Source organism: Haliotis asinina, chromosome 4, assembly GCF_037392515.1.
Source record: "Haliotis asinina isolate JCU_RB_2024 chromosome 4, JCU_Hal_asi_v2, whole genome shotgun sequence".
Taxonomy (NCBI): Eukaryota; Metazoa; Mollusca; class Gastropoda; order Lepetellida; family Haliotidae; genus Haliotis; species Haliotis asinina.
Window position 1 is genome coordinate 53,636,875 of NC_090283.1, and position 27,174 is coordinate 53,664,048.

Sequence of the window (27,174 nt, forward strand, 5' to 3'; positions counted from 1 at the left end):
CTTTGTGACGACGTTCCGCATAGGTGGGCGTCTCTTCTGACTTTATTGTTCATACGTATGTAGACGGGTCGCTCTGGGCCGTTGGGTACAAGGCAAAAACATGGGTGATGATGTTGTGACTATTATTATGAGGCTGTTGCTCAGGTATCTATAGGGAGAAAACATGTTTCCAACTCAGCAACAGCAACTGAAGTCAGAAAAATAAGTCACTACATCAAATCAACAGTAAATATTATCATGCATTGTAGACAAGTATCACAGTTAGCCACAGTAATAAACTTCTTGGAAAACAAATCTTTAAATGTACTGAAAGCACGTGGTCAAATGCGTGTAGGTCATTACTGATTAATTGCTTTAAAGTTTTATGATGATTGATTAAATATTACTCTCTATAGTTTTAAATTTCAGTTTAAATAAAGGACCTTTGTGTAGAAGTTAAGATGAAACTTGGGCAGTTGGGAAAGAATTAGAAAATGACCGTACCTGAAGACAGAAAACATGTTTCCCCCTCAGCAACAGAAAATGGAATCAGGAGGAATACAGGTAGGCCAGAGGAAGTAGACAGACGGACGCAAAATCCAATTAGAGAATGGGCACTGAATCAAAAGTAGAACGGAGGTGAAGGGAAATCCTTGTTGACAGAGTTCAACAAGGAGACAGATGAAAAGGCGTTCAACGGCAAACACGGACAACATAGAACAGATGAACACTTAACATATAATGATATGAGCCCCGTGAAGGTCCCGGGGTAGAATAGGCCTTCAGCAACCCATGCTTGCCATAAAAGGCGACTAGCTTGTCGTAAGAGGCGACTGACGGGATCGGGTGGTCAGACTCGCTGACTTGGTTGACACATGTCATCGGGTCCCAATTGCGCAGATCGATGCTCATGTTGCTGATCACTGGATTGTCTGGTCCAGGCTCGATTATTTACAGACCGCCGCCATATAGCTGGAATATTGCTGAGTGCGGCGTAAAACTAAACTCACTCACTCACTCCTATAATGATATGAAAGATGACTGACTCAACAAATGAAATCTTGATGAAAGATGAACGTAAAATTAGATAAGAAAACTTTCCATACTATATACAAAAGGTCCGGTTATCCCTGCTACAGTTCACCCAACTTTTGGGAAATGGCATCCTCGCCATTAACACTAAATCCAGTTGATTAGCTCATGTGACTAGCAGAAATAGCAGGTAACTTGTGGAAAACTGATTAGACCCAGAGAGCATTCTGGCCGTCCCTCATACACTTCAGTTTAAACGTGGGGGTGTTGGTCGATGCACTAGAGTTGGACCCGATTCAAGTTAGAGAGAGCTGGGCGATTCCTTCTCGGTGCTGGTGTAGGTGTTTTCAATGGTAAAGGCTGCTGTGTTGATCCTGAAACAGCAGGGATGTATCGAACTACTGAGTTGTGGAGGTGTCAGTTTCTGAAGTGTCGATAAGTCCAACATCCAAATTCAGGTGAGGATAATTCAAGTGGGGACCAAGAAAACTCACTGGAAGTGTCTGACACGTTCAACTGTGGTGTTGGACTGTGCGGCTTGGGCTTTCTGTCTCTACCAATCGGGAGAAGCATGTTGCGGTGGAGAACTAAACATTCAGCAGACCCTTCTTATTGACGTTAATAACGGGAATGCCAACATCTGGCCATGCCCTCACGACATAGAAATCTACCTATTCTATTTATCTCGAATGCCAGTGTTGAGAACCAATACCACATCACCGACCTTGACTGTTGCATCATGAGATTCCAGACGGTAAGCTTTCCTCTGCTTGTCTCTGGCCTTTTCAATGTTTGATGATGCCAACTGGTGCAGAATTCAATTTGCACTCCAGATCACCAGCGAACTGCATATAAGTGGATGAAGATGTGTTAGCCAAGCTGAGCACGACATCGACAGGTTGTCTGGGATTTCTGCCAAAAATGAGGTAAAAAGGAGAAAACCTCGTTGACTCATGAACTGTGCTGGTGTAGGCGCGCACAAGATGAGATAGATGATTTTTCCACTTTGCCTTTCCATGGTCATGCAGTGTACTGAGCATCTCGTACCCGATTGGGTGATAAAGGGTGGTATGAAACGTCTTAATACCCATAATGCCACAGAGCCGCTTGATAACATCGCTCTCAAAATTACGCCCCTGATCGGAATGCAACCTGCCTTGTTCACCATAATGAACAATAAAGTTTTCAAACAGTGCATTTGTGGTTGTCCTTGATGTTAGATTCCGAGTAGGTATGACAACGGCATATTTCGTGAAATGATCCGAGATCACGAGGACATTTTCATAACCACCCATAGATGGTTCGAGTGAAAGGAAGTCCCCACAGACCAGTTCCATTGGTTGCAATGTCTGAACATTCACAAGAGCTGCTCTTTCTGTCAGACTGAGAGCTTTCTCAAGAATGCAGTGCTGACAACTATGGATATGATCCTCCACACCACCCATCATTCCAGGCCAATAGAACCTGGTACGGAGAAGTGCTAGAGTCCGATCCCTACCAAGATGTCCCATTCCATCATGAAGATGTGGGATGATGGTTTCACGTTAAGGTTTGAGAACAATCATCTGAAAGTAGGGTCGCCATTTTACACTGAGGTTTTCTTGGTCACCAGAAGGTTGTTTGTGAGCAACATTAAATCCCACTGACGTAGAATGTTGGCTATCTCATGGTCGAACGATTTAATTGTTTTCTTAGCAGGAAGATCACCATGGCAAATCATGCAGATTGAAGGGTCCGCATACTGAAACGTCAGCATTTTGTGATCCACCCCACTGTAGGAAGTACTGGAATCATTGACGGAGGTGATATGGCACAATAGGTGTCTGACTGTCACTAACAAAGTCTCTATAAATGATGTGGTCGGTCTGTAAGTTGCAGATAGCAGAAACTTATGTCTGTTACCTCACGGGGCTACCTGGACAGTGCATCAGCTTCCTGATTCCTCGGGTCTTGAATATACTCAATGGAAAAGTCATAGGCACCGAGGGCAACAAGCCTGCGATGGCCACAGGCGTCCAGCTTAAGTGAGGGTGCACAAATAGTCATGAAACCTTTGTATTATGGCCCATTTTAAAGCGAGGAACTCAAATTTGTGAGCTGAGTCATTACGCTCTGGCCAAGAAAGTCCTCAGCTAGCATAGGCTAACATTCGTTTCTTTCCCTCTTATGTCTGATATAAAATCGCATCAATATGCTATTCGAGGGAACGAGTGAAGTCTCTGTATGCCAAAACAGGAGCGCTGTTGAGCTTGCTGGCCAGTTCACTCAAGGCAGTATGTTGTTGTGTACCCCATTTCTACTACGTATCTGTCTTGGCTTTGGTGCACGTTTTGCCACACTGTCCAACTACCATATTTGTGAGAGGATTGGCAATTTTGCCATAGTCAAAAACAAAAACAATATTCAGGGAAAATCAAGAAACGATAAACATCGTCCACATTCTTTGGAACTGGCCAAGTCTGAAGGACTGTAATTTTCTCAGGATCAGTGGTGATGAAGTCCTCAGAGTTTACACGACCAGATATTTCACGGAGATCTGCAAGATCTGAAAGCAGTATGAGGCTTGTGCTCTTCTATGTTTTCTACCTACCAGTAGCCTGACTTTAAGTCAAGACATGAAGACTTACGAGCATCATTAAGTGTATCAGGGGTCTCTTTTATTCTAGACAGAGCGTACGAATCGCGAATCGTGTGTTTGTTCAACTCTCTGAAGTCTATACAAAAGTGAAGAGAAGAATCTTCCTTGCGTACCTTGAGTACCACAGGGGAAGCACAGGGACTAGGTGAAAGACGTATGACCAACATTTGTCTAAAATGATCCCTAACCTCATGATACATAGAAAGCGGATTGTGGTGATGTCTTTTTCTGAAAAGCTGTTCGTCGATGAGCTCAGTCCTATGAGTCACCAAGTCTGTGTGTCCCATATCAAAGTCGAACTTACTAAAGACATCATCAAACTGAGATAGGAGAGAGATCAGCTCTGAGGTATGTGACACGGGAGAGAGGAAAGATTAAACAAAGCAAGTAGTTCAGAAGACCCAGGAAACTTCAGCTGGGAGATCTGCTCCGGGGTATGTGACAAAGGACGAGTGGAAATACTGAGCAAAGTAAATGGTTCAGGAGACCCAGGAATCGAACGAAGATAGCAGAGACTTCAAGTGGGAGATCTGCTCTGGGGTATGTGACAAAGGAAGAGAGGAAAGACTGAGCAAAGTAAATGGTTCAGGAGACCCAGGAATCAACTCAGGTAGGAAAGACTTCAACTGGGAGATCTGCTCTGGCGTATGTGACAAAGGAAGAGAGGAAAAATCGAACAAAGTAAATGGTTCAGGAGACCCAGGAATCGAACGAAGATAGGAGAGACTTCAACTGGGAGATCAGCTCTTGGGTATGTGAGAAAGGAAGAGAGGAAAGATTGAACAATGTAAATGGTTCAGGAGACCCAGGAATCGAACTCAGATAGGAGAGACTTCAACTTGGGGATCAGCTCTTGGGCATGTGGCAATGGAAGAGAGGAAAGATTGGACAAAGTAAGTGGTTCAGGAGACCCAGAAAAAGTCGAACCATCCAGAAGGAAGACCTTCAAGCAAACTGTAATCAACTTGCTCTAAGCAGCAAACTACTGTCTTAGATGGAATGGTGATTGGTTTAGAAGAAGGATTCGCGACTTCAACCCTCACCCTAGTTGTTGTCTGACTGACTTAAAATGCTATTAACATAACATGCTACACGTACGTTAGATGCTGAATTCATTTGTGGTTGCCTTTTAGACAGTAAACGACTTGAGGCTTTATTGTGCATGTTTTCATTTGTTTTAAATTGCAAACACTACACACTAACCGTCAGTCTTATTCAGGCTAACGCCATGGTAGCTTGTATCTGTCTAGATCTGTTGTAGAATCTGTTCATAAATCAGATCAGCTGCGCATTAGAACTGACGAGTTTACAATAACCATTGCTGGATTGTATATTGACTGATTACAAAGAAGCTGAAAGCTTTAGTTTGGCAGTTATAAAGTAATTTGTAACACATTTGGCAACCTAGGTTTGGTCACATCTGTGACATCACCCCATTTTTTTAAAACTTCCATTATATTTCGTCAGTGGAGAACTTGTTGTCAAATATAAGATCACACTCCACATTCCACAGACAATAATTGACACTGTCTGTCCGGACTCAAGTTTGGCTTGAGATTCATTTACGCAAGTCCTTTGGTCTTCAAATGAAACGTCTTGTATATATCCCTGCAGTGCACTTTTATACACATGACTTGTTTTTCAAGCCCATTGTCCGGACGTGAATGTGTTTAAGCAGTGGGACTGACTGATCTGCTTGTGACATTTTACATTGACTTGAAAAAGATCGATTTCTCTGATAGTTATCAAGTTTCCGAATTATCGCGGAAGACCCAAACAAAAACAGTTCGTAGTTTGCATTTTTCGGTACATCAAAGCAGATCTTCTCACTTGTACATGGCAGTTATAATCAAAACTGTCATATCAAATTTCATTGAAATTCGTGTCCCTGGACTTTTTTATCATGAATCATGTGATTGTCAGATTTGCTGACAGGCCGCTGTCATATAGCAGGAGTACTGCAGTGCTATGCCAGGCCAGAAACAAACACGACTAGCTTATTTTTTAAACTTCAAATATCGTTCATTTTGGCGTTAGAAACAAACACATTAAACGTTATTGGGAATCATAAACTAAAAAATGTGATGACAAAAAAAACAGGCAGTGAGTACCAAAGGATGGGTGTCCAGCATGGCAGGGAAAGCTTAGCTTGTAGCACTATGTATTCCACAAAATGTCACTTTTGTGTGTTATACCTCTGTGTAACTTCGCTCCCAGTTGATCTATGGTGCTTTAATCTGTGATCTCTATATGGTTAAATCTTATCTTAGGGGTTATTTGTATAGCGCTCTTATCCATGCAACTATTGCTTGGTCAAACCGCTGGTATTTGTTTTCCGTCGATCATTGGATGTCAGTCTCACGGTTGCATCGTATTATCAATCTCAACTCCCTGGGGAGTATACAACTCTTGCTGCCACAAGGCGCACCGAATTTACTGTGGCTCTCCCAACCTAACGAGGTACCCAATTCACAGCTGGGTGGACGGGGACACATAGTCATATTACTTTGTCCAAGTTTACTTCACGTTGCTGTACCCGGAACTAGGTGTATGCACGTATCCATGTGGCCACCATCTGGTCATATACCAACAGATTTGAGGGTTCTTTGAAGTGCACAGGGTTGTGTACTGCACACTAAATGTAAGATGTTTGCCGCCCACACATTTTTGTGGATAGTTCCGGCACTTGTTCGATTTCGAGCGAAGAGTTTACTTGATGATTTAATCGACGTAAATGGCCTCCGTTTTCAACGATGTTCTTAAAGAACTCTTCGGTTTCCACAAACAGGGTCTAAGATAATATGCAGCAATTTGAGATTTGAATTATGTAGTGGAAAGCCAGGAGTATTAGCTATTTAACTTTTGAGCAGTTCAGAGAATCTCCATAACAGTGCTGAGCTAATCCTTTGCCTTGGAACCGGGATTCGAACTATGATCGAATGATAAAATATCGTCCAATGGATGTCATGTCACATTTAGAGCGCCATTGTCCACAAGGTTGTTCCCCGTGTTCCCCGATGGTAAACATCATAAGCATCGATTTGCGCAATTGTGAACCGATGACATGTGTCAACCAAGTCAGGGAACCTGACCACCCGATCCCGTTTGTCGCCTCTTACGACAAGCATAGTTACCTTTATGGCAAGCATGGGTTGCTGAAGACCTCAGTCGCCTCTTACGACAATGTTCTCTGTGGACTGAGAGATGGTTGTTAAACACATCGAAGGAGATCATTTTTACTTGTACCCTTAAGGCCACATGTGTCGTGCGGATTTTGATTTCAACAGATAAATCATTCCAGGGAATTAGTGCAGAAACGTTTTCAAATTATATTTCGAGAAGTAATGTTCTTTTTTCAACTGCACCATTTCAAACAGACTGGGTGTTTTCTATTTCCACAAATCAATTATTGAGCCCACAAACTAGTTTGAACTTGGTGCCTTGCAGTAAGGGCTGGTTTTCCGTACGAAGTGACCTTGCAGAAGTGGCTGCTGTGAAAAGTTGAATGAGGAAGGAAGCATGATTTTAAACTATCGTGAATGATATTCATATGAGCCTGAGGTCAGCTTGCTGTTTTATTGGAAGGTGGTATAAGACGCAGGCAGTACGTTCGGAAATTAATTTCCATAACACAGTAAATGAGCTCTGCTGCAGGTAGTTTCTCCGCATTCGTACATTTTATTGTTGTGTACATTATTGTTGCGTACATTATTGTTGCGTACATTATTGTTGTGTACATTATTGTTGTGTACATTATTGTTGTGTACATTATTGTTGCGTACATTATTGTTGTGTACATTATTGTTGTGTACATTATTGTTGTGTACATTATTGTTGCGTACATTATTGTTGTGTACATTATTGTTGTGTACATTATTGTTGTGTACATTATTGTTGCGTACATTATTGTTGCGTACATTATTGTTGCGTACATTATTGTTGTGTACATTATTGTTGCGTACATTATTGTTGTGTACATTAATGCTACGAGTAAATGTATTAACAAGTTTCAAGTTTATTTTAGTGTCCATTTAAGGCACTGTTTATGTCGTCTAATTGCATGTATTATTTATGCGGATAACGTCCTTGGCGCAATAGTGCTAAAGAATTGTCCTACTGACCTTAAACAATAACTTACTGACAAGTGCGTTTAGTTTCAAATGTGGTCATGCATTGATTCTTAGTTTAGACCATAAAGAAGTTAGCCCATCCCACGCTTTAGACTGGCGTCATGGAAAATTATGTTTAGATCTGTTATACCCTCTGTTCAGTTCTGAAATCGGATCAGCTTTACATTAGAACTGACGAGTTTTCAATCACATTTTCAGGATTGTATATTGACAAAGAACCCCAGAGCATCAACTTGGTGTTAATAAAGTAAGCTGTTAGACATTTTCCAACCATTATCTGGTCACATATGTGAAGTCACCTCATTCTTTAAACATTCCATTATACACCGCGAGTGGGAAGCTGTTTGTCAATACTTCACGTCCTCTACAGGCAATAATCGACATGCTGTGTTCAGACTCGCTGCATGGATGGATAGGAACCAACTTTACTGCCGCCATAATGGCTCAAAAGTACTCACTGCAAGCTCTGCTGACAATAACAAGCAATAGGCCGTCGTGTGTGTATACATACCAACCCCTTCTGTCTAGAATATTTCCCCGTACGCAGCTTCAAGAGTGTATACAATGGCTGTAGACATTTTGCTGATGGAATGATTCGTTTACGCAAATCCTTCATAGCATCACTGTGCTAACTTGAAATGAAAACTTTTTCCGCATTATCAAAATACCAACCACTGTCTTTGAAGTGTCCATCGTGTTTCATCAGTCTGTCCTGACATGTTAAAATGACATTTGGCATCTATCTGGATGTTGACAAGAAACCACGTATAATAAAAATGGTTTGTGGGTTTTTTTTAGAAGTGATTGCGTTTTAGCGGATAATGGAGACTGGCCGGTGTGTTATTGACGTTTACCGAACATTTCCACGGTATCTAAGTACCGATCACTGGCGTTGAAGTGTCTGTCACGTTTTATTAGTCTGTCTTACCATGTTGAAGTGACATTCAACGTCCATTTGGGTGTTGACAAGAAAACACATATAATCCATTTATTCAGTGGGCTCTTATACACTTGGCTTGTTCTTCAAGTCTGTTGTCCAGAAGTGAGTGTGTTTTGGCGGATAATTGAGACGGGCTGGTTTGCCTTCAACAGGATCGATGGTTCAGCTACTTGACACGTTTCCGAATTATCGTGGAAGCTCACAAACATGTATTTCTTTTCCGTTTTTAACAAAGCAGACCGATTGTATCGCGGATCTTCACGGGTCATATCTTACAAGATATGCTCTATGCCCAACACCGAAAATACCTCACACAGAAATCCCGCTCTTAACATCATTATACCCGTAAAGATCTGGGTTAAAATTGATCTTCAGCAACCTTATTCTGGAGGCCATAAGCGGCGACTAAAGTGATTGGGTCGACTGGCTTGCTGTCGTCGTTGAGACAAGGAAGTCATTTGCGTAGTTTCATGTTGTTTTTACAGACCATCTGCATATAGCTGGGATATTGCAGATTTGGGCATTAAATAACAAACAAGCGAACATAAAGTTACTGAGGCAAATTATAAACTATGTGACGACACAACAGACGGGGCATATAAAAGGACGGGTGTCCAGCATCACATGGAAAACACATTTTACCAGCCTGTATATTCCTCAAAATGTCACTTTTGTGGCTTATGCGTTCAGAGGTAATGGAAACACCACCGTCTGTGTGAACTCGCCCTCACATCGCTGATCTATGGCCATTCTAATCTGTGATCTCAATATGAATAAATGTTAGATGTTCACCGCCCACACATCTTCGTAGGCAATTCCGGCACCTGTTCGATCTCACGCCAAGATTTTACTCGATTATTTACGGGAAGTAAACAGCCCGCGTTTTCAACGGCGTTCCTGAATAACTCTTTCGTTTACACAATGAGGATCAAAGATATGGTGTTAAAATTTCATGTTTAATTTATCAGATCGGTTTGTAGGGAAAGCCATAGGAGTAGCAAGCATTTAACTGTAGACCATTTTAGAAAATCTCAATAAGTGCTGACAAACGTAACTTCTTTACTGTGGAACCGGGATTCGAACTCAATGACACTGGCTTCTGCAAATTTGTTCTACCAGCAAGTGGTCGACCCTCGTAAAAAAACTAGCGAAAATTGACAACAACAAAAAACAACATGTTTAATTTGGGTGTCCAAAATTATGAGACAAATCATAAGAGCAGGTCTGTCGATGTCATGTGACAGTGCCAAACTTGGTTTTGTTGCAGTTATTAAATTTTATGTTAGTAAGTAAATCATGTGTCTCAGATAAAGTCAACACACTGTAGTAACACTACACCGTATGCTTATGATTAAGAGAGTTGGATGTTCCCCCGTTCGAACAATATCAGGTAGGCACATCAGAAATCACCTTCACACCCACCCTCCCTTTGCATTTAATGTTCCGCAAAAAATCTGATATCAAGTTAATATCATCTTTGTCAAACTGTCAGCTTGGTGAGAGCGAAGTACTCAGAAGATGATGGGCAAGTATGGTAATCCTGAACTTCCTGCACGTATCCTTGTTGATTGTCCTGGGCCGAAACATCCTGATCTTCATTTTGTTAGATAGCAAAAGCTGTTTCACATGTGCTGTTATTAATGGCATCTCTCCATCTTGGGATCTACTGCAGTGTATTACTGTGAAAACTAAAACATGACAATTTCCCTGACATTATCTCATCTACTAAATGGAGACGAAAGATTTCCGATGGCCTCCGGAAATAATCATTCAAGGAAAACATGGTTTGACACTAATTGTTACCAAAGTACAAACAATGAAAAATATATCCCTCGACATCCTCTCGTTCCTGACCTCAATAGTGTTACATTGCCAGGGGACGATGTACTTGTAAGCAAATACAAATTTTAATCATGGAAAAAATGTGCATCCAAAGAGATTTCCTTCCACCAATGTACAAGCTGCCGTACATGAAAAGATCAAGGGACTGAGATTTAATAACTCTGGCATCCACCTGACTGTATTTGCAAATAAATCTCAAATCGAAAACAAACTTGGCGGAACGTTGGCACACCATTCCGAGCCCCCCAGATACAACAGAAACAGGAAAGGAAACCAGTCAATTTAAAATCCGCTAATGGAGAGGAATACATCGAAATATTTTCTCTTCAAGAACTACAATCTGTCCTTGGGCATATCATGTCTCTGCAGTAGGAGCAGATGACATTCATTATCAGGCCCATGAAACACATGCCTCGTACATCTTTGAAAACGCTTTTGAAAATAGTTGGTGGAGCAATGCCACTATCATTTCGTTACTAAAGCCTGACCAATCATCCATTTCAGACATATACCATTAATTAGTTGTGTTTCTAAACAGTCAAACCTAGCATTCGATTGTGTTATTCGAAGGCTATTTGAAAATCTGAGAGGTCTATATTCACCAATGTTACCTGACAGGTAGTGAAGACAACGGTTGGCCTTACCCGCACTAACTAAACCAAAATAACCCAAACAAATCATAGATCATTTTTCAGATGGATCCCGTGGTGTGAATGTGTAATACAATACAAGACTTGCTTCTCCAAAATCCCAGACAATGCGTCCTTACTGCCGAGGCTAAACCTATTTTTACAGCTTTGACCTATATTAAGAAAACAAATCCATCCTAAATATTTCATCATGTTCTAAGATTCATTGTCTTGTCTTTAGACACTCCAGTGTGTCTCCTCACGTTACCCCCATCAACCTCAACATTTTAGTACATAGCAACAAATATTCTAATGACCTATGTGACATTATCTTGTGCTGCCTACCAAGAGGCTTAGTAGGTCGTAGCAACCAGCTGAGATAATTCTTGGCAATGCGTATGATTGTATTGATTTCAAAGAACGATGGAAAGTATATACTAGTCTTCAGTAAAAAGGACCCGGGAAGGTCCCGGTTTAGAATAGGCCTTCAGCAACCCATGCTTGCCATAAAAGGCGACTATGCTTGTCGTAAGAGGCGACTAACGGGATCGGGTGGTCAGGCGCGCTGACTTGGTTGACACATGTCATCGGTTCCCAATTGCGCAAATCGATGCTCATGTTGTTGATCACTGGATTGTCTGGTCCAGACTCGATTATTTACAAACCACCGCCTTATATCTGGAAAACCTAATCACTCACCAATTCCATATTTACCATGGGTGTGTTACATAGTTGCATCTCCCGTCCGATTTTTGATCCTATGTCATATTCACCATGAATGTCTTGCATAGTCACATCTATCGTCCATTTACTTATCCTGTTCAAGATTCACCATGGATGTCTTGCATAGTTGCATCGCTCGTCCATGTACTGAGCCCAGTCAAGATTCATCACCCTGTGGCCATAGGTTTCGTGTTAAACATGATATCATGGCACTTTAAGTCATCCCAGAGGAACACAGCACGCCGTTATTATTGACCAAAGTTGCGTTCGGCCGGCCTTATCCATAATATTACGGCCGAGATTTAGTGACATATAAAGCGAGAACACTCGGGAATAACCAGTTTCCATGGCCTACGAAAATAGATTAGATGATACTGGGCACAACATAGGCAAAATGCAGTGAAAAGTATTTGAAAGGAAATTCAGTGGTGACACCTGGTATTGACGAAGCGTGTACGAACCGTGTAAGAATGGCTCTGCTGTCAGTAGCATCCCAAAAACATCCCACGTTCCACTGTTTGTAGTTTGAAATAATACAGAATTACACCTGGCATGTCTGCATTCAAAAGAGACCACGAACCAGTGACTCGAACCAGTTTTCTGATTTTGTAGGAACTAAAGGCAATGTTTCAACTATGTTCAAATGCTTACGTACATTGTGTACGCTTGAGTACGAAAGTTTTCCTGTTATGTCATGTGTCCATTTTGTCAAAGAATGTGGGCTGTCTTCATATCTCAGCCCGGACGTAGCAGAAGTTATTTTTTAATACTTCCACCCGTTCCTTGTGGAATGTAACTTTGGATGTTTAAGTTGAACATCATAACAATAATTGATAAATTAAAACCATTTCTGCGGTTGACAAATTCCAAATGGAGCAGAACATCGAAAAAAATCACCTTTGATTTCGAATACTCCCACCCCTTTTCCATGTGGAATGTAAATTTAGACGATTAAGAAAACATTATAACGATAATTGATAAATTGAAACTATTTCGTTGTTTGACACATTCCAAATGGAGCAGAACATTATAAAGAACAACCTTTGATTTCGAAAATGCTCACACCCTTTCCGTATGACATTTAACTTGAGATGATTAAGTGAAACAATATCACAATAATTGAAAAAGTTAACAATTGTATGCTCGACACCAGTCTAATCCGATCCCGCCCATACTTTGATTACAGGTGCTGACAATTACCACGTCATCTGAGAGTACACACGCGACGAACTTATAATATATTGATCGATAATTCCTATCAGCAAGCCAGGCGCCGCTACCAACATCCTTTATAAATGTCCAGTATCCAAGAAGAATGGCCATAGGTCGAAACCAACAGCCGAATGTGTTTGTGAAAAGACCAGTCAAGCAGCTGATAACGAGGCAGCTGGCACCTTCGCTGTAGTTTCTGTATTGAGCGGCGAAGTGCTATCGACGTCCATGCGATTGAGCTTGTTTTTCACGGTAGTCAAAAAGTGAATCGGATAACGACGATCGATCTGCGGTAGGCGAGTTATGGCTCCGCCTTCCTGAAGACAATGTGATGTTGTGTCGACACTGACAGGAATGTTTCAACCATCAAACACGTATCCCTGTTAGACAGCGGTACCGGTGTCTGAAGGCGTTTCGCCACGCCTCTGTGTTCGCCCGACATTCTCATTCGGATATAGCTACGGCAGGCATACTGAGCAAGCGCGTTACGATTTGATTTATTCAGGTAAGTAGGTTCTTTGTACAAATGTGAAGTGATGTGTACATTTCTTTATGAATATATAGGAACTACGACTATTCAGGCCTTTGTATCGGCTTTAGGTCCACAAAAGAATATTAGTTGGGTATCAACTTCGGTTGTTTTAACTTTTATTCAGAGCGCCTTTAGACGACTTATTGTCGTTGGCACATCACACTACTACTACTACTACTACTACTGCTGCTGCTGCTGCTGCTGACCCGTGAAGGTCCCGGGGTAGAAAAGGCCTTCTGCAACCCATGCTTGCCATAAAAGGTGACTGTGCTTGTCGTAAGAGGCGACTAACGGGATCGGGTGGTCAGATCTCGCTGTCTTGGTTGACACATGTCATCAGTTCCCAATTGCGCAGATCGATGCTCATGTTGCTGATCACTGGATTGTCTGGTTCAGACTCGATTATTTACAAACCACCGCCTTATAGCTGGAATATTGCTGAGTGCGGCGTAAAACTAAACTCACTCACTCACTAACTACTACTACTACTACTCTCGCTACTACATCTACTGCTCCCCATGATCCCCAGTACAGTGATCTGGCTTGGGTGATCTGTATATAGCTCGTACTTTAATGGTATTACATGTTTTATTGGTCTTTGTGTTGGCTAGAGTCTTTTTTCATTTGAAATGGTTAGTTTTTATACTTAAAGTGTGATAACTTGCTAATGTTTTGTGTCCTTTGCGACAGTTTCGCTAGATTATATGGCCGAAAAAGTGCCGATGTGACGTTAAATGGTAACCCACTCACTCTCTCTTACTGCAGGTACCTCTACCGTATATTACCGTATACTTGTACTACAGGCATATAATATGACCATTGCAAACAACAACCAAATTTAATAAACAAACAAAGACTTCTACCTCTCCTAACCTACCTACCTCAAATACTTCAGCTGTACCTGCAATGTAAATAATAGTGAGTGAGTGAGTGAGTTTAGTTTTACGCCGGACGCTGCAGTATCCCAACCATATGGTGGCGCTCTGCAAATATTCGATTCTGGACAAACCATTGGTCAGTAACATGAGCATCGATCTATGCAGTTGATGGGATCTGTCGCATACGTCATTGAGCCTGAGTACCCGATCCCTGTCGCCTCATGCGACAAGCATAGGATGATGAAGCTCAGTTGTAACCCGGATCTTCACGGGTCTGTAAAACATTAACAATAAAAATATTAACAATACCTGCACTACTGATTATGGTGATATAACTGAATAATAGAAAGGCCCTTCAACAAAAGCGTTCTAATAAAAATAGACAATTATAAGAAGCGAAGTGGGAAAGATGTGCCTGCATGGCTACTCGGAGACTGGTGAGAGACTGTACTGTGGCGCCACAGCAGAGGTTACGAGGTCGTTCACAAAGCAGCCTCACGTGAATAGAACATCACATATCTTTGAAACATGCGTTTGAACTATACAGTTTCTTCTCGGATTGATCCATCGGATTATTGAGAATTGTATTATGGGAATTCAAAGAGATCCCTTCTATGGGTGGATCTGAAGGTTGCAGGAGGATGCGTTGTCAGGATGGAGCTTCAACAGCGCCCGGGGACGTTTGCAGACGAACTAGCGAACATGGCCTTCAGGGTAACGTCACACTGTGCTTCGGAAATACACACGACTAGCATCAGGACTGTTTTATCCCATGAGTTCGAGTACTTGTTCAAAGATACATGATTTCCTACTGGTGCTTATATTACTGAGCCTTGAGGTAGCCTAATGGTTAAAGTAAAGCGTCCTTCGTTACCTCCAAGATCAAGGTTCGATTCCGCGCATGGCTACAATATGTGTCCCCCGGTGTGATATTGCTTGAATATTGCCAAAAGCAACGTAAAGCAAATCTCACTCCCTCATTCACTCATATATTCCTGATAATGATAAGGACAGTATCCTGATGTTTCATTATTGGTAGTTATACACACATGTATGCTCCACGAAGAAACTAGGAGTCTTTGGTGATATCCGATATACTTTTGATTACTGTTAATATTTACATTATTATTATTATCATAAGTGTTCTTGTATAGCGCACAAATCAAACTGCAAGGCAATTTCTCTAGGCGCTAGGTATTTTCCCTCGATCACCGGATGTCAATCTCAACAGCACATCGTATTTCAATCTCAACTCCCTGGGGAGTATACAACTCTTGCTGCCACTGGGCGCACCGAGTTTATTGTGGCTCTCTCATCCTAACGAGGTACCCATTTGACAGCTGGGTGGACTGGGACACATAGGCACAGCACTTTGTCCAAGTTTACTGCACGTTGCTGTACCCGCAACTAGGTGTATGCACGTGTTCATGTGGCCACCATCTGGTCATATACCAATGGATTCGTGGGTTCTTTTAAGTGCACAGGATTGTGTACTGTACACTATTGTCTTAAGGACAACGGTAAGCAATGTAAATTCGACCTTATTTCACCAAGTTGTTGTATGTTTACAACGAATAATTGCTGTCATATTTCCATCGAGGAGGTGGTGTTTCCAAGTGAGTACAGGGTTCGCTCGACACTCCGAAGGACCGAGTTCGTGTCCCATAGGTACAACTCACCCACTGTGTCGGTACGCCTCGCTGTTGGTTGTATCTGGCGTTTCCACTAGCAACACGTAGAATCTGCAGGTTCCTTCCCCTTGAACTATACCGACAATGTTACAATACACCACAGATCGTGGTTGTGATTCGGCAGTCGGCCTCCTTGATACTGGAGCATCGCTTAATTCGACGTAAAACTCACTGACGCAAATTTCATAAGATGGTGTCTTCAGCACAACTGATTTTAACCCAGGTGATAAATGTGGACTTCTATAATATTAAGGTTATCATTGAATCCTAGCATGTGTCTCCTGGAACTCAACGGCGTTTGAAGTCGACAGTGTCTTGATTTATCAGTTAGAAGTACTTCTTGCCTGGCCAATGGACGTGATCTGCAGCCAAATCGAACCGCGCCTGCCTAATGTTAAGCATGCCAAATGCAAGTGCGCGCCCTCAGTGATCGTAAAGAGCTGTTACACAGGCTGTTAGGCATCCTTTGAGTAGAAATTCTTAAGACTGTTCGGTAAGACAAGTTTGACTGTCACGGAGCCTTGACGCCATGTTGCAATCAAGACAAACTTGTGGAAACGGAGGCAGTTTGGTAGCAAGATGACTGAAGCGTTCGCCTTTTTACGCCGAAGACCGGGTTCAGTTCATCACATGGGTACAATGTGTGGACCCCATTGCTGGAATATTGCTAAACGCGGCATAAAACTAAACTCACTCACTATGGTGGAACGCCGTCGACCACCTGCAGTCCACGTCCCCCCTGAACCACGTCTTTGACGGTGAGCGTATATTTGCCACATTTGCTATCCTCGTAATAGTGTGCAACAATTCTGTCACCATACATGCAAACACAGGTCTTCAAGCACATCAATCATGTCCCTGACGTCCTTTTTGGCTCAGCCATGTTCTGTGCACCTGGATAAATACAGTTGTGCACCTGGGTTGTTGGACGGCTCTGTATGTCCTCAAAACTTGATATTTGAGAGACTCTGAGTGGTATTTGTCGAACCGTAATTCCAGGGACTGGGTGTCGCAGCCGTTAAGTGCATCCTAACACCTGATCTGGGTTAGAACTGATCTTCAGAAATTCATGCTTGTAATTGTCGATTAAAAAGGATCGGGTGGTCAGGCTCGCTGACTTGTTGACACATGTCATCGTTTGAGTAGATCGGTGCTCATGTTGTTGATCACTGACGCGATTAGTTACAGACCGTTGTCATTTAGCTGAAATATTGGTGAGTGCGGCGTAAAACTGGACTCGCTCTCCCCATGTTTTTCTTAAATGACCATATTTTAAGGATATGAAAACGGTCCTTGGGGTGTATTGTATTATATCTCAGGAAGATATAAGGAACTGTATTTGTTGCAACATCTGTTCATTTCAGAGTCTAGATGTTAGTCAAGATGGACAAGGAATGATTAATATTCATATGGCTGACACGTTACATTACGCTGAAGCCCACTTCGTCTGTTTACATGATCCAGTTGTGAAGGGTTAACCTGATTCAGTCTCACCAGTGTAGTTAGGGCACTTATCACGAATATCTATACTTCACTCTGGATCAGGGGGTGGTCTCATAACCGGTCTCAAGATAATCATACGATTACCGCTCTGTCATGCCACACACGAGAACACCATAAGTTATGCCTTGTAAGATAGAGCAGCTATTTATACTCAGTTGCCTTGCCTAACAGGCTCCGGACCAGAATATACTAACCACACACAGAGAGAGAGAGAGCGCACAGCTTCTCTGGTATGCAAATGACCTGTTGCTCCTTTCACGACGCAAACCTTTAAAACGTTTACCTTAACTGTCTTTCTTTAATATTGCACTTAGGTTACCTCATTGACTGAAGATCACCTTAGTGCTTTGTGAAAGCATGCCCAGGGCCAGTCTCCTCCTCGGGTTTTAACAATTTCACATCTCAATTTTCAACCAAGTCTAGACTTCCCGACGTATTTTGAATTTACCATCTAATCCTTCAACCATCTAATCTCAATTTACCATCTAATCTTTCTCATTTTCAACTTTTCCGCAGATATGTAGATGTCAACGGTTAATCCAGTCTCACGATTCGTATACTACAGGATTATCACTGAAATGTTCTCTTCATTACCTAACCATATCTCTATTTCATGTTCAAAAATCTAGGTCTAAGCAAAGGTTATTAAGAAATAATGTCAACTGCACATAGACAATCATTAACACTACACACACACACACACACACACACACGTGTGTGTGTGTGTGTGTGTGTGTGTGTGTGTGTGTGTGTGTGTGTGTGTGTGTGTGTGTGTGTGTGTATATATATATATATATACACCGATGTTCATGCCGTTGTTGTTAATCACTGCACCCGTGAAGGTCCAGGGTAGAATAAGCCTTCTGCAACCAATTCTTGCCATAAAAAGCGAATATGCTTGTTGGTAGAGGCGACTAACGCGAGTGGGCGGTCAGGCTCAATGAAATAACTTGGCAGACACGTGCCATCGTATCCCGATTGCGCAGATCGATGCTCATGCTGTTGATCACTGGATTATCTGGTCCAGGCCGCCGCCATATAGCTGGGATATGGCGGCGTTAAAATAAACTCTCTCACTGCTGATCAGGATTGTCTGGTCTACACTATCATTCAGATACCATCACCATATAGCTCTAATACTGCAGAGTGCGGCGCTCAGCAAATAAACAAACATAGAAGCTTTGCGGTCTACCCTGGATAATAGTTTATGTTATTTCACGGGGTTTCAGGTTGAGGATTAAATCATATTCGCTCGCTTTGTGAACATTTAGGGAAATCGTCCTCGTCCTCGTCCTCGTCCTCGTCCTCGTCCTCGTCCTCGTCGTTCTCGTCCTCGTCCTCCTCCTCGTCCTCCTCCTCGTTCTCGTCCTCGTCCTCGTTCTCGTCCTCGTCCTCGTCCTCGTCCTCCTCGTCCTCGTCCTCGTCCTCGTGATCCACCCTCTCCTTCTCCTCCTCCTCATCAGTTTGTGAAGTCTTTTGGTAATAAGCCACTTGACTTCCGTTCCGTTTTGTAAAACAGTGTGTTACTGAATACTGCAACGTCAACGTCACCTGTTCGTCACTGTATACTGGCAGTTAGCTGTGTACTGGCAGTTAGCTGTATACTGGCAGTTAGCTGTTTACTGACAGGTAGTTGTATACTGGCAGTTAGCTGTATACTGGCAGGTAGCTGTATACTGGCAGTTAGCCATTTTGTATCTGTTCAGTTTGTAAGAGAGTGTAATATGTCCATTGCTGGGCTATACTCCTCACTGGATGCTGTTAATAGGTCAGTTAGCATCCGTTCGTTTTGTAAAACAGCGTAAAAGTGACTTTTGCAAATAAGACTAGAGTGAACTGTTCACCCCTGGGTACTGTTCAATGGTCAAAACATCGTCAACTTTCAATTCGGAACAGTGTCACAGTGACAGTGAACAGCTTTCGTTCTTGTCATGCTGTAGCTGTTCCCGTGAGTTTTGACTCAAGTCTGTACTAAAATGTGGTTCAAATCGCTCTCACCCACTCGCTCATTTAAATGCTCTGAAATGTATGGACTATGTGTCTCTCCCCAGACAAATATTGTTTGGAGGACGGTGTATCTGCCAGACCTGTTGTGTATTTGGGCATATGGATTGTTATTCACTTCCTCAACGTATGTGCAATGCAACATTTGATGATTTTGATTGGGTGACGTCGGGAACGTCTCTGCGCTTCTTTACGAGATTATATTATGTATACGACCATATATGTGTCTGGATTTTGAGACCAGATAATAGACCATGACAAGAATGATTTATCATAACATGAAATCTAGACAAAAAATGTAAGGACTGAAGTTCTCGACCAGTCGTTTAACCGCTCCGCCGTATTAAACAGCGTCTGAAGACAAAGTCATTGGCTCAACGGTATCACAAATTGCTTCTCTTGCTTCTCCAAGATGGCACTTCAGTAAAACAGTTTAAGCTAATGTAGCAAAGTCAATTCAGTTTGCCAGACAAATATTAATATAGTTGATCAAATTATCCTTGGTAGCAAAATGGATTAGGCAGGCTTAGACAATCCTTAGAACTATTTCCTCGGAGATGTTTCAGTCGTAATATACAGCTTGAGACAAGCTAACGTCGCAATTAGTCGTCATGCTCATTAGGGAGGGACGTCATTTGATTGAGCTGTTACTGACACGGCGCTTGAGGAGGCGATCGAACTAACGCCCGGAACTGATGGTGCTACGTGTTCAACGGCATTAGAACAACGGGTTAGTGTTTGTGCTTTTGTGTTAGTATTTGTGATACATCGGTTCCTTCTTGTTAGTTTTGTTTTGTTGCTGTTCGATGACGCCCGGGGACGGGGACCTGGAATAAGTATCGTTTTGACAACCTGGTGCTTGTCACTATGTGCATCCGTCTATGCATGTGAACACGTGCATCGGCCAAGTCAGCAAAGGTGATGTAGAGCGTAATGTGCGACTAACTCACCTTTCCTACAAAAAATGGATCCGAGGCCCCGGAAAGGCGGATCCACATTATCTTTAAGGAGTGGAGATTTATGAGAATGTTACCCTAATTAATTTACATTCAAAGTGTCGAAAATGTCTCTGTTATTAAAATTAAATGTCAAAATGACAAAGTGAAGTATTGAATTTGAAACTTGGACACATCGCCCCATTCGTGAAAAGTAATGGAGCTAGCAGACAATCCAGTGACTTCACAACACTGGCTGCTGTGGGCAACATAAACCTTAGGTTGGAATTATGAGAAGTGTAATCATGCATCGTGGATCGGAATGTATTCCTTTTTCGCTGCATGAATACATTACCGGTCGAATGTATTCGATGGTTTGGAATGAACCTAAACACCGTCAACGCAGGTGTGATGGTGAATTTATTCAGAATTGAATCCTGTAGTGATGTTGCTACTTGCCAATAAAACCTTGTCTTTCAGTTGGTTGGCCAGCCGTGGTGACTCATTAGTTGACATTGCAACTAAAGCAGCACTCATCGAGTCTGTGATACCGACTCCGATCCCTCCTCTTACTGCAAACTACCCGTGAAGGTCCGGGGTAGAACAGGCCTTCAGCAACCCATGCTTGCCATACAGAGCGACTAAGCTTGTCGTAAGAGACGACTAACGGGATCGGGTGCTCAGACACGCTGACTTGGTTGACACATGGCACCGTATCCCGATTGCGCAGACCAATGCTCATGCAGTGGACCACTGGATTGTCTGGTCCAGACTCGATTATTTACAGACCGCCGCCATATAGCTGGAATATTGCTGAGTGTGGCGTAAAACTAAACTCACTCACACTCTTTTTGCAAACATTTTATTTGATAACGTATTTGAGATAGAGGTGAACGGTATGGGGAGATGGCTCTGGGTGTTTGGAGGGTTGGGGTTGGAGTGGGATTGGGGGGGAGGGGGAGGGGGAGGGGAGGGGGGACGCAGGACTAAAGTTGTATGAAAGTAGCTCAAACTACCCCCAGGAGAAGTTATAAAGGACGAATGCCTTCAAAGTAATATTATTGCTGGCGCGTTCCCGAACGTAGAGTATGTGTTTAATGATTGGTTAAATATGTCAGTGTTCGGAATACACCTGAAGGTGTGATTATAATCGTGCTGGGGGCCATTTACGACGTTGAGGTAATGTGAGACCCAATTATACCTAGTAATGTGATCAGCCTTCAATGGCTTCTTCGAATTACATTGTCAAGTCATAGTAATCAAAATATGGCCCATCATTTTCTCTGGTTTGTTAGATTTATGGCTGTTGGTTGAGTTACCGACATTATTTTAAAAATATTTATTCTTCAAAGCATAGACATTAATAAGAAAATTCCGTGCAGTCAATGTATTTCCATTATCAAGGTTTATCAGTGTGCTAAATAATGTTGATTGTATACACATGGAAGACGGCTAATCCAAGGATAATAATCTCTAAGCGATCTACCTGCCGCCATGTTCGGATGCTAGTAACGCAACACAAGTTATCAGGATCACCTTAGGTACAGTGAAATGAGTGATGGTCTATGAAGTATTACGTACGTACGTACGGACGGACGCATGTACGTATGCATGTAAAATGTAAGGTTACAGAAATGAGCAGAAAATCTATATATACATTCAGTGACGCCCACTTTCGAGGTGTACAAAATATAGTGATAATCATCAGCTCTTCTTCCATACATTTTAGACTAAACTTGTTTCCAGTGCGTAAAAGCACTTTTACTTGCCTTTGGTGTCAAGTACCATCTGTTTGCAAACGTTGCAGTGATATATGAAAGTTGAGAACCCAGTAGAGAACAGAAGTAATAAGGTTGCATCGTCTACAAGGAATATACCGGGATATTGACAGGGTCGGTGGGGTAGCCTTGTGGTTAAAGTGTTCACTCGTCACGCCGAAGACACGGGTGCGATTCCATGTTGGGTACAACATGGGGATCCCACTTCTGGTGTTCGTGATATTGATGGAAGATTGCTGCTAGCTGCGTAAAACCATGAACCTCACTCACTCACTCAATGGAAGTTTAAGTCCATAAACAGGTTCTTGTTTAAACATGGCCTATACAACGTCTGCATGCTTATATGAACTACGCCACACCGGAAGCCAGCCTAACTGACACGTGATTCCATGGAGCTATATACCTTGATGTATTTCTGGGTCAGGGAATTGATGTACTGATGTATTTAAATCACCTTGGTAGTATCTATTCATGATGTATGGCTACGTTTTCTGTGCTAATTTAATAGGTCTGGATAAGGGGCGCTTACAAATTGGACGAATTCTTAGATTTATCTGTTATGATCTATTATTCTCGCTATCTGTTACTCTCACGGATAATTTCTGTGTTAATAATCAAATAGTGTGCCAGTGCGTTCATCGGTTGGCGTACGAACACATTGACCATCGTTGTAAGTGAGATTGATGATCGTGGACTGGCGTTTTGATGTAAAGAAAATCAAGCTGGTAATTGATGTATTCGTGTGCACGGATGTATTTATAGTCAAGCGGGCGTATTCTTGGTTTTCGTATTTACGAGACGCGGTGGGGTAGTCTAGTGGTTAAAGCGTTCGCTCGTCACGCCGAAGGCTCGGGATCTATGGGTACCATGTGAGGATCCCATTTCTTGTGTCCATGATATTGTTGGAATATTGCTAAAAACGGTTTATAACTCACTCACTCGTACTTAGAATTCTGAATTATGTAAAAATGGGAGTATTATTAAAGTGGTCGAATGTACATTGTAAATACACCTTCAGCAGAAGTTGTTACTCTATTCGTGATCAAGTGTCATTGTCGACATTTTTTCTGGTTTGATCTTAAGATTTTTGCTTTATTGCAAGCGTATTCGTTAGTGGTAAACTAATTATAATACGAAAAATATCATTAATAATTTTAATCATTTGTGATAGTAGTGAGGCATGGATAGAACCAGTGAGCGCGGGAAACCCATATTTTGCCATAACTATTCTCTGATCCATGGAGCGAGATGTGCCGAATTCTGTCATGATCTTATTACTGTAGAATATTTATACAGCGCACATATCCACGCAACTAGTACGTGTTCAAAGCACTGGAGTGTTCCCTTGATCAATGGATGTCTGTTTTCTGGCAGTCTTTTAACTTACTCGGTTGTTTTTGCTGAGCTTTCATATGATTATGGAAGGATTGTGTATCTTGTATTAAAACAATTTGAATTTAACGATCTTGACATTTTCATAATCATCATGATCATCATCATCACTGACACCACGTATATTTTATTCTTGACACGAGCGAGACTAAAATGTTGTGAATTTACAAACGATCTTGCCATCATCACCATCATCATCATCATATTTGATATCATGTACATCTTATTCTAGACTCAAACGAGACTTCATATTTTTTGTGTATATTGTTGATATATAGTAATATATATAGTTAGTAGTCAATGTGTATTTTGAGGTATTATAAACTACGTTTAAGACGAACACGCTTATCGCGAACTGAGGGATATATCGAGGTGGATGTTTTGCCGTGTCAGTTTCTACTGCTGTTAAAACGAAGAGGAATTTGACCTCGTTGTAGCTATAGTTTACTTTGTTAGCTACGACGGCGAACATATCGGGGTTCATATTGGTCCTACGATGTCCTAGAGCAATATATCACTTTGTCATGGTAATGTGACGTCATGAGCAATGCCATGACGTCACGGATCTTCTGTGACGTTGCCTTCTACATGCGGCGACGGCGGGTAGCTATGTTTGAAAGTTCATCTGGAATAAACCATAACGATTATGTTACCAGTTTGTCTCTTACTTGCCACGTAATGTATTGAACTGAACCAGTGGCTGCGGTCACGCGTGTTCTAACCAGCCCGTACCCTTACATTCATATACTCTCTTGTACCCTTACATTCACAATCCTGAAAATCCATTTAGAACAGGTCTTCAGACTGTAGTAACCCATGCTGACGGGATCGGGTGGTCAAGTTCGCTAACTTGGTTGACACATGTCATTACATCCCAACTGCGTGGTTCTATGCTCATGCTGTTGATCACTGGTTTGTCTAGTCCACACGTGATTATTTACAGGCCACTGCCATACAGCTGGAATATTGCGGCGTAAAACAAACAACCATACCTCACCTTCAACCATGCACTAATATCTGTGTTTACACGACCGCCGTCAAGTCTCAAACATCAGGTCAGACATCAGCTAACCTTTCGCCAACGGATTGTCATCAAACTGAGACATATATACGGCAATTTGCCATTGCTTGACATCAGTCATGTAAAGGCCAGGGAAGGACAAAGATGCTGAACATACTTAGGATGATAGAGGTGTCTAGATATTCAGCACTAGCAAATGTGTTGCTGTCTCCGAGAGGCTGGGGAGTGTATTTTCTTATCGGTTAATGGGTGAGGTTCTGCTGGTAAATGTGATTAATCCATGATGATGTGGTGATGGAGGAATGGAACATGATTTCTGTTGTTGACATGCAGCACTGTTTTGCAAATAGGAGAGCATGATCTGTATACAACCATATCGATATTTATGTCTCCCTCTTTTACCACACTCTTGCGGGACCCGTGAAGGTCCCGGGGGTAGGATAGGCCTTCAGCAACCCATGCCTGCCATAAAAGACGACTATGCTTGTCCTAAGAAGCGACTAACGGGATCGGGTGGTCAGACTCGATGACTTGATTGGCACATGTCATCGATTCCCAATTGCGCAGATCGATGCTGATGTTGTTGATCACTGGATTGTTTGGTCCACACTCGATTATTTACCGTCGCTATATAGCTGTAATATTGCTGAGTTCGGCGTAAAACACACTCACTCACTCACTCATTCTTGCTGTCAACGTTGAATGTAGGATCTTGTTGTATTTGCTTTGAACACACATTAAGCAATGGCCGTTTCTATTGCCATAAGACATCTCTGATGAAAGCCGAGGCCGTCAGACTCCGGCTACCGGTGATGATGATTATACGAGGTGTTTACCAATAGCTGAGCATATCTAGCCCCAACGCAGTATATTGTAACAAACTCATGTACACGCGAAGTTTTCACCTTAAAAAACAAAGGATTTGGGTTTGGTTATTTTTAATGTCGCTCTCAGGAATAGTTCAACTATACTGGACAAAAATAGTTTGGGATATATGCAATTTTGAAATTTTGAATAATGGTCTATTTATTCATTGACACACTTATAAAATATCAATCATGAAAATACCAATATCCATAATTTATTTTGTTCAGTATATATAGCAACGGTGTGTAAATAATCGAGCCCCGACCAGACAATCCAGTGATCAACAGCATGAGCTTCGATCTACGCAACTGTAAAACGGTCCTGACCACCCGATTCCATCAGTCACCTCTTACGACAAGCATGGGTTACTGAAGATCAGTTCTAACCCGGATCTTCACAGTTACGAATCTAAAGCAAATGTGGTGTAAGGCAAAAGAGATAATTACGTCGAACATTAAGTCTGAACTCCGACGTGTTTCTCATGAACCGTCTGCAAAGCTTTGTCAATGTGTTGCCATAAGAAAAAAAAACAGTCATGACCGTTGTGTTAATGGGATTGTTAACAATCTTTGGAGTTTCTCCTTGATTTTCTCAACAAATGTATGATAAACTATCCACTATCAGACCTCAGTTCAGAAACGCCTTTGTTGTGACAGTGGCCTCATGTTTCATGTGAAAATCGGGTCAAAATGTATCTTCAGAAATACACGTGTGTGAGAGTTTATTTGTGGAACGGAGTTGTTGACGTATCTCCATTTTGTAATTCGATGCTTCATCAATTGCTTTGGGTCCAGACTACCGAGACCGTCGTCATAGAGTTGGACTATGCTCAACGCTCCTTCATTTAAGTTCAACTCCTCCAAAATACAGCTGCCAGGATCATTGCAGTGACACCTCAACACCAATGTATCTCTCCTGTTCTCAATTCCCTTGGCTACCAGTTTCCAGCAGAATCAAGTTCAAAATCCTATTTTACACTTTCCAGTGCCTCAAGACAGACTGCGTTCCTTGTTATCTCAAAACCCTTGTTCGACTTTACACATCCTGATGTACACTGAGTTCCCAGGACAAGAACCTTCTCCCAAATCCTCTCTGTAAAACAGGTATGGGTTCAGATGTTTCAGACGCGCAGCAGCATGCGTGTGGAATGTTTGTCAAGGTCATGTTATCAGAAACTCCATCAACATTTCCGACAAATTTCAAAACCCATCTCTTCACTGTTTGCCTATGACTGTTAAACCAAGAGGTGCTGTGTGTACACTGTGTGCGTGCTGTGAATATGTCAAAGCGCCAGTAAACAGTAAACCAGGAACCATTCACCACTATACAAAATGATTAGATTTGGTTAGATTATTACTGTTTGTGGCATGTATTTGTCACAGACACGGAGACTAATGAACTATGACATCATGTAGATCATGTAGATCATGTAGATCTACTCTGTACAT

The 27,174-nt window shown here is 42.0% G+C and overlaps 1 protein-coding gene across 1 annotated transcript in view; it reads left to right on the plus strand.

Annotated features, from left to right (window-relative positions):
• The first annotated feature begins 13,401 nt into the window (after positions 1 to 13,401).
• The window catches only part of LOC137282584 (C-C chemokine receptor type 5-like), a 46,435-nt gene continuing 32,662 nt past the window's right edge, over positions 13,402 to 27,174 (plus strand). Inside the window, exon 1 of the mRNA XM_067814355.1 lies at positions 13,402 to 13,630. The gene's annotated coding sequence lies outside the window, so the exon portion shown is untranslated. The remainder of the gene's footprint in view (positions 13,631 to 27,174) is intronic.